Below are 13540 nucleotides of genomic sequence, written 5' to 3' on the forward strand. Positions count from 1 at the left end.
AATCTGCCAGATGCGCCTCTTACGCACTCTTCACACACTCTTCACACACAGTGGAAAAAGTGGCGTGTACTCCAAAGACCTGCTTTCTGATCAAGGACAGCTAAATGCTGCCATCTTGTGGTGAAAATGAAACATTACAGTATTTACATTCAGATTCAGGAGAGTCACTGAGACCAATGAGAACTTCACTGAATGATCTGAATACAAAACAACCACCACCACAGGTTTAATCCTCATACAGAGAGCTCTACTGGTTTAAATATGTTAGTTAGACAGACATGTTTAAAAGAATCTGCTCACTTCTGAGAGGAAAAACAATCTAATGTAAAATATCTTTCATTTTCGTCCACAGTGGAGCCCTGCAGTGTGAAGGTTCTCTCCCTGTTTCAACACACCTGAATCTCATGAAGGTTCCATCACCAGGTTCAGCAGAAAGCCTGATAAGGAGCCTCATTGCAATCAGCTGTGTTGAAGCAGGGAGACATGGAGAACATGCAGGGCTGCAGCCCTCCAGGACCGGAGTTTGAGACACATGGCTTCCTGCTCTGCTCCTGCTCCTCCCACTCAAACACACAGCAGAGGAGTCCAGCTCTCTGGACGGGCTCCAGGACTTAAACTTCCTCTTGTTTCCTAAACCAGCATTTCAGCGAGCAAGCATTTACTCGTGTTGAGGATGTGAACTCTTTAAGTGAGAGTTTCGTTACTTGACAACATTGGTTTGAATATCCACTCCTGTCTGAAGATAAAATGTTCCATTAAGTAACTTTCAAACCATAGTTTTTGGTTAAAATTTTATGGTTTAAGTGACATTTAAACCATATTTTTGTAAAATGAACCTAATGTAATGACATTACAACGGATTATTTTCTCAGTTCACCAGTCTTCATTAAAGGCATTTCTTATCGATGAAACAACCATGGATATTTAGCAGTTTTCTCTTTAGCACTGACACATTCTGAAATCCACATCAGATTTATCATTTGATATTAGTATTGCAAATTTATCAACAATTAAAATGCAAATTCACTTTTCAAAACAGAAAACTTTATCACTGGTTGATCATTTGGAACAAGACTGAAGCTAATCAAAAGATTTACCCCCAAACAATGCGGGAAAACTTCAATATGTCGATGTTTTCTGGACACGTCACATTGTTTAGCAGTTGTTTGGCCAGTCATGCGACTGATATATGAAAATACACAGTTCACACACTGTGTGACCACTAGAGGTCACTGTTTGACCTCAGAAAGCTGCTACAGCACCAGACTGCTCCTCCATCACTGCTGGCTTCAGCTGACCGAGAGAAACATGTCTCACAAAACAAATCCACACAGTCAAACTGCAACCGAAACAGAAAATTACAATCTTTGGAAAAATGTAATGTCATTCATAATATATTCTTTATTTTAAAAAGAGAGATTAAATTGTCTAAAATGTGGTTTATTATAAATGTGTTGATCAAACTTCCTGTTATTTTGACGTATTTTTGTGGAATAAACGGTGAGCCGAGCAATGTGGCTGACAGCTCGTACCTTCAGAACGCCGTGTGCCCCGCCTCACCCTCATTGTGACCCTGCTCTCTGGCTGGCTGACGAGCGCCGTGGGGGGCCGGCCTTCCGAGGCCGTCTGCTGTTAAGTGGCAGGTGGCATTCCGGCGCTCACCTCCGTGCAAACGCCGCTTCGCCTCGGCCCGCTGAGTTAATTAGCGGCTGCAAATTTGCCAGCGTTTGTTATAAGCTGTGGGGAGTCGGTCCCGCATTAAGGGTTTAGCCAAGCAGCTAAATTCACATTATTGTCGGCCACGTTGGCAGAGGAGCCGGAGCAGGCGGCCGCTGCCAAACGCCGGCCTAAATACGGCTCAACAACATCTGCTGCACGTCCACGCTCCCCCGGTTCCCCGGTTCCCCCGGCGGCGAGCCCAGACCGGAGCCGCGACTGAAACAACACCACGGCGCCCCCTGCAGAGCCACCGGAAAACAAGGAAGTCTGATATCCGTGGGTGTGTTTATGTAAAGACACACTGGTTTTCATCAGGGACCTTCAAACTCCAGACGACAGAATCCAACACCTCGTTCAACATACAGAGCAGTCAGAACCTCTGTTTCATGTTTGATGTAAAACTGGTAGAAAGTTGGACAGAGACTGTTGTTCAGTGGTTAACACGCTCTCCTCACCGGGACGAACCCCGGTTTGACTCCATTCAGATGAATGGCTCATTAACTCTCCCTCCACTCAGGGTGTCTGGACCACAGAAAGACAACCAGAGCCTCGGCCCGCCCACATGTCCTCCCTGTGTGTGTGCGTGTGTGTGTGTGTGTGTGTGTGTGTGTGTGTGTGTGTGTGTGTGTGTGTGTGTGTGAATGCTCACGTCTGTCTGTAACTCGTCCCTAAATGTCTCATTGTGATGTTTCTGAAAGTGAGACACTAAAGGCAGAAGGGAGTGTTCCTCTTGTGGAGCCTGGTCGTAGGATGAGCAGCAGGCCTCTCAGTCTGGGTTCTCATCCTGTCACTTCAGGTTCTGCACACAGATCCTGGACCAGGAAAAGGTTCTCTTAAGATGTAGCCAAACCAGCCAGGCTCACCTCCTGAAGTCTGGTTCTGCAGAAAATCAAGCTGAATTCAATTTGATAAAAAAACCCTGATCACGCTGTCTCCTGGTCAGTTTCTAAGTTGAAGAACTTGAGCTTGACTAAATCATCTCCTAAAATGATTAGTAACTGCTTTTTGTTAACTGTGCTCAGAAAGAAAGTGGCAGTGAAGAGAAAATCACTGTGTTTCAGTTCTCTGGCTTCTTTTCTCTCACAGGTGAATGAATGATGTGACGCTACGAACAAGCAAACCTGCACCGAGGAAAGCTGCATTTATAGTCTGATCATCTTCATCAGGCGAGTCAAAACATCTTTAAGCAGTAGTTTCACAATATGTGGATCAGCATTAATTGGATGTGTCGATTTTTTCCTGTAGCGCAGCGAAGCTCTTCAGACGGTGTGTTTCTGCCTCATGAAGGAGAGTGTGCTTTGATTGTTTCAGGGCCTCTCATGTTTTTTAAGTGATGTAAATCTGTAATTTAAAAGTTGTTTGTGATATAAAGTGCATTGAGAACTTCATGAATAAAAAGACCTTGCCTGAACCGTCCCTCATTATTCATTTCCAGACGCTCAGAGTGAAGCCCGTCCTTTATCTGCATGCAGAGTGTTTCCAGCGCAGGAAACACTCGGCTGAGAGTCGGGAGCGTTTGGGCTCGTGGATCGATCCGTCTGTCTGGGTTTGTGTAAAACCAGGGAAGCGAGTCGTGTTTTCCTGCTTCCTCAACATTCCCATCCCGGAAGTGTGTGATTGATCCGGAGATGGGAATGAGAGGCGCCTCGTCACGGCCTGTCAGTCACTCACACACACACACACACGCACACACACACCGTCTCTGAGCAGCTTACACACTTCATAGACTCGTCTTTTCCCTTCGGGAGAATAACCACAGGAATATTTAGTTCCCTCACATTAGCAGCCACAGATACAGAGAGGAAGCTCCGCCGCCCGGCCGCCCGGCCTCTCGCCTCCGCCCCGCTCTCCTCGCCTCGCTCCTTCTCATCTGCTAAATCTTTGAGGTTTTTGACAAGAACACAAGTCGGCTTTTTTCATAACCGTCCTCCTGATCACGCTTTGAAAACACGCCGGCACATAAGACGTCTCCAGCTCACCGAGCAGCCGCGGCGGAGCTGCAGCCATGTCGAAAAGTTCAGCAAACATCCAGCAGCTTCCACTTAGACCAAATAAAGGAACAGTGGCCTCCCGTGTTTTACATCTCTGCAGAGCGTGAATGCAGTCAATGTTTGCAAAAAACACACAAACCAAACACACTGCGGTTTATGGTCCAACTGCAGCCGTGATATGGTGTGAAAAGAAGATTCCTGTTTCCTGAAATGAACAAGTCCTGCTGCTTTGAGCTGGGATCACAGCTGTTGATCGTGATCACTATAGCCTTATCTGAGGACAGACTGTGTTATGAAAACTAAAGCACTAATTCCAGTGTTTTTTAATTTTAGTCTGTCAGATTCAGTCCTAATCAGCTGATCTGATCAGCTGTGTGCCCACCTCAGGGTTTTCTTCAGAATCAGGTTCTGGTTCGGCTTAGTCTCACTCACAGTCCGGAGCGTGAGGCCTCTGCTTCCTCACCCCCCGGAGAGAAGCCCTCATCCAGGAAGCAACACAGCAACCCGCAGCTCTCATCCAATCAGCTTCCTCTTCTGACCAAAACAATTCAAGGCGGGTTTGTTCTTTCAGGTCATGACTTTGTCTGCAGTTCACAAAGCAGATCGGAGCTGAAGCCTCTGGATCTGGTCTCTGTCCACAGATTCCATCTGCATCCCAGCGGTCCGTCAGCCAAGAGGAAGGATTGAGGGTCGCCGAGGCGACGAAGCTTCTGTCCGTCCTGATCATGAAGACGTCCTGAACACAGACTGAAGGAGGACCAGTGCTGCTTCATGTTGTAAAAGCTACAGGAGTGACTGGGCGTTTCCCAGAGTTCATATGGGCGCCACTGATCAGGTCTTAAACGAACACCTAACGGATGTCAAGAACTCCAGGTCAGTGCGAACCAGAGAACCAACAAGAACCTGGAACTAACATGTCCCAGAAGTCCCAGCAGTCTCTGCGTTCCAGGCTCCACGGAGACGCAGAGACAAACCTGAGGTGGGCGAATACCTGCCCACATGCCCCGGTTCAGACAGCCAGACTCGCAGGTGAGGGCTTTGAAGACCGGCCCACGTGTCTCTGGTCCAGACTCCGCTCTGTCTCTGAACAGAACACTGTCATGTTCTCTTTGACTCTTTGAGACCAGTGTGTGGGCTGGGACACCTGCTGTCCTCCTGCTCTGATCATCAGTCGAACCTCAGCGTAAGCGGCTGGATCATGGCTGCCTTTTCCGTTTATTGACAGAGAGCAGAAGATTTTTACTCACAGAGCTTCAATTATTCTCAGTTAAAGTCCTGTTTTGCAAATATTCTGAAGAAGTGCAACGTACTTTTTCAAAACTACAGTAATAATATTAGTTTTAAGTGGTAAAGGAGCGTTCACTTGACTGTGTAATACAGTATATTCAAGTTCATCTGTTTTGTAAAACAATGTAAAACTAGAACCATATTTAATGATGCTTTCCAGCAGATTGTTGTAAATCTACAGTCTGTTTAACAGAGCTGTTGGTGTGAAGAGTGAAAGGCGTCTGCAGCGCTCTGGTATTTCAGCGGTGTGAAGATTTACAGGCCAACCAGACGCACATGACGCTGATATTCAGACTATGGGCCTGCTCGGGACTGAACAGCAGTGAGAGCTGCTCAGAATGCTTCATTCACATTCAGCACATGCAGATGAATCACACTGAGGAAGAAACTCTCTCTAAAGCGCTGAAGAGGCCCTCATTTGTCGTCTGTTTGAAAGCTGTTGCTCTCACATCCGAGTTTTCATCAGCCTCAGGTTAGTCAGTGGAATAAAAGAGGCTTTTTGAAGTGATTTCACTGTTGGCCAGTCAGAACTGATTCAAATGAAACACAGAAATCATTTCTTCTCAAACTTTGGTCCAATCAGCCCATCCTTTCAAGCTGCCGCTGCTTTAAGCCTTCCCACTGCGGCCGCTCTGAATTCACAATCAGCGAGAGCAGAAAATCCCCCGAATCAAAGATCCCACAACACACACCAGTCTTTAATGACGGGACAATAACAGGCATGGATTTTGGTCTAACCTTGACATCACGGCATGAAAACAAACAGTGTGCGGCCTCCCACTGCTGCCAGGCAGCCAGGCAGTAAAGCAGCCAGCCAGCCGCTCTATGTTTAGCAGCAGCCGCTGGTAATTGGCTGCGTCGGTCGGTCTGCAGAGAGAAGATGACACTTGTGAAGGTATTGAAGAATCCCCAGAGCATACTCTCCCTTTTTGTTGTCTCCACACTCTTTTGATGTGAACTCACACACACACACACACACACACACACACACACACACACACACACACTGAAACATAACAACACTCACATTTATTCCATCCAAAGCCGCGTTATAGCCGCAGCATTACAGTGTAATATACTGACTGGGAAAATATACTCAGAGAACTGTGTGTGTGTGTGTGTGTGTGTGTGTGTGTGTGTGTGTGTGTGTGTGTGTGTGTGTGTGTGTGTGCAGAGAATAGAAGCGACAGCTCATTTAGAGGGATGAAACAGAGATGGAGAGATGAAGACAGAACAAATACATGTCTGGACATTTATCACCCAGCCCTCCTCCTTCTGTCACTGTCAACTCAGAGCCAGAAAATAATCAACAACCAGACAAATGCTCCACTAAATGGAAGTCCTGGAAGCAGCTTCCCCTCACAGGACCTGGCTGGGATTGGCTGGGGATCACTCAGTGTGTGTGTGTGTGTGTGTGTGTGTGTGAGTGTGTCTGTGGGAGGACAAGGTTAGAAAACCACATCAGAATTCATCCTTTGAGGACCTTGAGTGTCCAGTGAAAATGTCACAACCGGTTTCTGGGGGCTCTGTAGTTCAGCCCTGCTCTATCTGAGCTTTTTTAATACATTTATATATCAGATCAGGTCAATTCATCTTTATTCACGTAACACCAAATGCAACACCGCCATCTGTAGACACTTTAACATGAAACAATTCAATATGAGCACGTAGGGGAGGGAGAAGCCTGCAGAACCAGACTCAGAGGAGGGTTTCTGCAGACTCAGATTTTTTTGAGATACATAAAAACACTCATGAAATTATTGATATAGTCATGTAGTTCTAAGGAAAAGTAGGTAGAAACAATCATTTTTATTTTCATATTAGTGTTGGTGACCCTCAACGTTCAGCAGAGACCGAACTGAAATATCTAAAAAGTGCGTCTGAAGAAGGAAGATAAGACAACTTTATTTCCATTACAGTGAAACGTAAACTGAAGGTAATTATTGCATGTTGATTATGAAGTAATGGAGTCTTATGATGATTATTATTATTATTATTACTGTATGGTCTGGATCATTGCTTCACATGTGAACCAATGTCAGCTTTTCCATTTCAGCAGGTAATTGTGATACCTGGAGCCTAACTGAACTGGTCTGGGCTGTTTGACTCATCCTGGGCATCCGGAGAAAATCCACACACGCTCAGGTAGAATATGCAAACCCCAACACAGAAAGACAGAGATCCTCTGTGGAGAGAGAGATGACCTCCGACCCCCTGCTCAGGCCCAACGGCAAACTTTTCCCGGCTGCAGACATGTTGTCCCATTTCATTCCTGCCCACAGAGAACCACTGCGCACACACACACACACACACACACTCACACACACACACACACACACACACACACGGCGTCCGAGTTCTGAGAGATCTGGAGAGGTAAAACCTACAGAGAAAATATGGACTGAAATGAAAGACTGAAGTTTTGGTCCAGGAGACGCCGTTCAGTATGGACAGACGTGAGAAATATTCCACCTCTTGTAAGTTCCTGACGCCAGCCTGCCAGGTGTGGTAACACACACTCTTTTACAGCATATAAATATGGATGGTGGATGTGGAGCGTGAGCATGTGCTTCCTGGGCGGCGCTCTCCGCTGCAGCGCTGCTGCTGTTGTCATGTTGTCCTCAGGCTCAGCGTGTTCAGCGACACTTCAGACGAGGAACTTAAGCCCCACGGTCGCCTGATTGATTGTCACTGCAGAAACTTCAAGAGCAGCTTCAAATGACTGGCCGTTAACTGGCCCGCCGCTTCCGGAGCGCCCCGCCTCCCCCCCTCGCTCCTCTAAAGTCTTATTAGACATCACATCAGAGCTTCCGGGTTTATTCATCTGTGTCACTCCCGCTAGGGCAGCCACTTATCCTGTCAGCCTCGCGTTCCCCCCGACCCCTCCGACATGGCAGGACCCTTATTAACAGGCAAAGCTCCAGTGGGTCGTACCAAAACCCCCGTGGGGGGGTGGTGGTCATCAACGCCGTGCCGCTGCGCCGCTGACTGACAGCTAAACGGCTTAAAATGTCACCCGGCATAAGAAGCAGGCCACACACACAGACTGTGCATAGCAGCATTCACACATTAATGCACACACACACACACACACACACACACACACACACACACACACACACACACACACACACACACACACACACACACACACACAGCATTGTTTCTGCAGGAGACGCTCCTCCTTTCCATGAAGTGGCCCGAGTCCTGCTGGCGGATCAGTGTTTCGATCTGAACGGCGCCGCCGGGCGTTGGAAGCGCTCTGCAGTTCACCGCATCCTCTGAACCGATGTTAACTAACCGATGTAACTGCTGCATCCCGTCTCTCAGGACAGTAACGGGGACGGGGGTCGCCCTCATCGAACTGTCACCTTTCAGTCAGCGACTGAAGGACGTGAGCAGCGGAGGAGACGGTGGGTCCAGCCTGCTGCTGAAGCAGCTTCACAGATGAGCCACATCCCAGCCTGGGGTCAAAATGGTGTGGAAAGGTACAACAACTGAGTGTACAAAATGAAAAGTCTACTACTCAGTTCTCTCTGTCTTCATATTGTTAATTTAAATTCCCTTCCTTCTTCTTCTTCTTCTTCTTCTCCTCCTTGTGTTGCAGTCCGTTCCTCCAGAACACTGAGTCTTGTTTTGAAATGCAGCCACAGGCACCAGAAGTTATCTCTCCAGCCGTCTAACCTCATAGAGATGCTTTTCAATCCGGATTTCTAATCATCTCAGACCATGTTGCTCTACAATTTCAATTTCAGATCAACTTCATAACAGAGCACGACACAAACGCATGAAGATCAAGGCCTGTGTAGACGATCTGGACCATGCTGCACTGAGTCGTCTGGGTTGGAAAAAGAGAGAGAGAAGAACGGGAGAGAGAACCATACGTACACGAGGGCAGACAGCGGGGAGGTGTGCATGGACGGAGGCGAGACAGGAGAGCACCAAAATAAAGAGGTAAAGCAGGGAAGAGACGTGATGGAGAAGAGCAGCTGACACTTCACGGTCCAGACGAAGGAAGTCTCTGAGTCCTGTTGGAAACATGCTGTTTCTCAGCAGAGACAGTAACTGGAGACAAACAGTCAGAATTCTAACCTTCAGGTATCTCAAACCCTGAAACTCCTCCAGAAATCAAGCCAACACACTGCATTCCCTTCAAACATGCCTCGTTCCTCCAGACTCTGAGCGGTTTGTACAGCGGCGGGAAGCTTTCTGCTTAACGGAGGCTCGTCTGGATGACCTGAATCCTTCATGTGCCAACATTACCTGTCCGGACGGGAGCAAGTAATGGGCTCTTTGTGCATCGGTGATCAGGCAAAATGATGTATGGAAACCATTACACCACCCGGATGAGCACAGGCCTGGACTCCAGATGTGTTTTGGTTGTTTTTTCTTTCCAACAAATGCAGATCTGTGTCAGAGAAAAGTAGACAAAGTGATAAACTGGAGCACCAGAGAGCAAACTCGCCTCTGCCGAAGCTGGAGGACGACTCCGGCCAGGAACATTTACAGTAAAGCCTCCAGTCTTTTCTCTGACAGTTAAATAATTCATGTTTAAAGGGGCTGTATCCTGCTTTTTTAGCTAGTCCAAACCCTAGAAATGGCATTAACATGGTAATAGTTTATTTTTGGCGCTAAGGAAAAGTCATTTTGTGTGAAATAAAAGATTTTCTGGGGCTAATTCTGAAACCCGGAAGAGAAAACGCTCTGTTTCACTGAAAATCCCGCCTCTCCCCCTGTGGACTTTGACTGACAGCTACTTCAACCAATCAGAGCTTCAAAACAAATACGCTAGCTAGCTTTAGCTCTTTAGCTCTAGCTTCTCTACACGCAAAAACGTCTTTTCCTGTGAGAAACTCACCAAGCGCAGACCCTCCAGACCCTCCAGACCCTCCAGACCCTCCAGACCCTCCAGACCCTTCAGACCCTCCAGACCCTTCAGACCCTTCAGACCCTCCAGACCCTTCAGACCCTCCAGACCCTTCAGACCCTCCAGACCCTTCAGACCCTTCAGACCCTCCAGACCCTCCAGACCCTCCAGACCCTTCAGACTCTTCAGACCCTCCAGACCCTTCAGACCCTCCAGACCCTCCAGACCCTCCAGACCCTCCAGACCCTTCAGACCCTCCAGACCCTCCAGACCCTCCAGACCCTCCAGACCCTTCAGACTCTTCAGACCCTCCAGACCCTTCAGACCCTTCAGACCCTTCAGACCCTCCAGACCCTTCAGACCCTTCAGACCCTTCAGACCCTCCAGACCCTTCAGACCCTCCAGACCCTTCAGACCCTCCAGACCCTTCAGACCCTTCAGACCCTCCAGACCCTCCAGACCCTCCAGACCCTTCAGACCCTCCAGACCCTTCAGACCCTCCAGACCCTCCAGACCCTCCAGACCCTTCAGACTCTTCAGACCCTCCAGACCCTTCAGACCCTCCAGACCCTTCAGACCCTTCAGACTCTTGCTCTTGCTTGATTGTTGCTTTCAGACGATGGTTAAAGTTTATCTCCATAATCGGAGATACAAAAAGCAGCAACGCTGATTGCCGAGGGCCTGCAGGAGGGGGGCTCAGGGGAGCCATCTTCACCGTGCGACGTCAACATGGGTTAACGGAGCATTTTCACGGGTGTGGGAGGGGCTGCCTCTCTGAGCAGCAGAAACAGGAGGAAAGCTCAAATACGCAGGCACGAAGGAAAAAAAATGCTTTGGGGTGTTTTTGGTGAGTACAGAACTATATAACAAGGTTAAAACATACAAAAAGTGAATTTTGCATGATACAGCCCCTTTAAGACAACATGTAATCTGTAGTGGAGGAGATGGAGGCAGGAGGGGGGAGCCTCAGCCCTCTGCATCAGTCTGGAAGAGGAATCAGATGAAGTCTGGATTCAGGCACAACTCAAATCTATCACTCCGCCTGCCACTCAGGATGAGGGAAAATAGAGCGAGGAAACACCGCGGGCCCCCGAGTCCCGGGGAGCGGCGCGACACTCATCACAACCAGCGTTTTATCAATCTGCCTCTGCAGCTATTAAAACATTGATTTTTCCTTCGTCCCAGTGGCGTCACCAAGTGCAGCTGTGAAAGCACCGTCATCAGAAAGAGAAAGAAAACCTCCGAAGTGCTGCGACACTTTCTGGACGAGGAACGAAGAAGAGGCTGAATCAGGAGGAGGAAGGATGAAAAACTTTGCCTTGAGATGAAGGTCCAGGACACAGAAGTTCCACCTGGGACGGTCCACACATCAGCCACATTTCACAATATTCACCAGTATTTTTTATTTTTTTTTTTTTTTATCGAAATGAGTAAAAATTGTTACTTAATCAACATTTAAGTTCACAACTGAGTGCATGGCTGTCCAATGAAACCTGTCCTTGGTGTATTTAGTATTTTTGGTTTTTAATCAAAATGTTACACAACAGCAGTGGAGGACAGGTGTTATTTTCTATAAACTGTCTGCTATAAAAAAGCAGAGAAACTACCTGGACCCCAGTAAAACACCCCAGGTCCTCATCTGAAACACCCCAGGTCCTACAAGGGTCTGACACACCCCAGGTCCTACAAGGGTCTGACACACCCCGGGTCCTACAAGGGTCTGAAACACCCCAGGTCCTACAAGGGTCTGAAACGTCCGTCCGTCCCTCATGCAGTCGGCTGCTCTGTCGCCTCTGGTACTCTAAGCATCGAATGCATTCAGAAACAATGAAATCTGAAGATTATAAAGATATTTCAGATCTATCCGTGCTCAGAGGGGAGAAACTCCTTTCAGCCGGACAGCAGGTCTATCCAGTGAAGGAGAAGACAGACGGAGAAGGACTGAGTCCAGATCCAAACTGCAGCACAGAATCCAGACTGAAAGCTTCCTGATGGCAGCGGAGAACCACACAAGCTGCTCTCCCACTCCTCTGTGAAAAAAAGACACTTTCTGGAAATGATTCAGGTCTTTTAATGAAATACCCTCAGTTTATGGAAAGGATTCCTCTATACTGATCTTGGATTATTTCGTGACCCATTGCTGCCAGCGCTGCCTCCACCAGAGGAAACACTTTCTCAGGTTCCAGTTTGATTTTCTGGTGGATCCGAACATGTTCACCACGTTTCCCCTTCTCCAGTGCAGGTAAACCTTCCACTCTTGCTGCTTCGCTGCCAGTTCAGCCATTTTTCCCTTCACTGATCACTCGGTAGAGGATCACTGAATCCTGGACAACCTCAGTTTCCCAGTCGTTTGTCTCCAGCTTCATCCCTGTCACGTCCTGACGACTGCTCATTTTTCCCTTGTTGAAAGACTTCCCTGCTGCCTCGGCCGTACATCCCACCGCTGACAGCTGCCATCGGGACTTCACCTGTCAGTGGTCATAATGATGTGGCTCACGGCCGAGCTGCTCCAGAGGACGGCTGGACCTGCCAAGGCCAGCAATCCACTGAGTTTCCTATTGAGATGGAACACAAATAGCTCAATCTATCACTGCCACACCAGTCTGCTTCATTCCGTAATGCTCACACACACACACACACACACACACACACACACACACACACACACACACACACACCCTCCCAGGCTGCGCAGTCAGAGGCAGCAGGAGGGCAGATGTTGGGACAATGAGCAGCGCCCCTCAGAGGCAGGACGTGGATCGGAAGCGGCTGGCTCCCCGCGGTACGACCCGCCAATTAGCCCCACAATGCTGCGCGTGCACGCACGCTCACGGCCTCACCTTCGAGGAGACGTGCACGCCGTGCAGAAAGGAAGCCGAGGAAGAGGGAATGACTCGACACAAGAATCAATTGCATTCCAGATGTTTCCACAAAGAGGAGGCGCGGCGGCGGGGGGCTGGCGCTGTTGGCAGATGGCGGTGACAGTGAAGCACAGCACAACGCCGTGTCAACGCCGTCATTTCAGAACAACGGGACAAGACAGGCTGTGTCTTCTGTACCATCCACAAGTCAATGAACGCTCCGCTTCTCCAGTTTAAGACCAACTTGTAGTCTCACTTTATCTCAGTTATCTCAATTCTGAAGGACTATTGCAAAATAAAAAATGAATAATTGCTCTCAGATATGTGTGTGAGGGCAGCTGCTTCAGTTTCCATCCACATGAGTGACAGCAGCAGATCACAGGACCATCTCCACGTGCGTTCAGGCCAGCGGTCCGTCCGGCTGAGAGGTTTCTGGGCTCTGTGGTCTTCTCTGTGAATGAAGGGAGGATCGCTGCGGGATCGACTCAGTCAGGGACCAGTGACAGCGATCAGCTGTGTTGAAGCGTTTCGGTGAAGAGTGACGCTTTGTCCACGTCCTCTTTCTCACTGAAGGAATTTAAACTGATTTTCAGCATTTTGAATGTTGGATCTCAGGGATAACTACTGAGAAGAGGCAGTATGTGAAGTGATCGTCTCCCAGTCATCCAGCCCAAACACAAAGTCTCCACTGGCTCTGACTCCAGCCTCTGACAGCTCACCTCAGCAGACATGAACAACACCTCCGAATGAACGAAGCCTAAAATCAAAATGAACAGCAGCTCTCTCAGCCTCAGCTGTCCTGCCTGACTGTCTCC

Source organism: Salarias fasciatus, chromosome 6 (genome assembly GCF_902148845.1).
Source record: "Salarias fasciatus chromosome 6, fSalaFa1.1, whole genome shotgun sequence".
NCBI lineage: Eukaryota > Metazoa > Chordata > Actinopteri > Blenniiformes > Blenniidae > Salarias > Salarias fasciatus.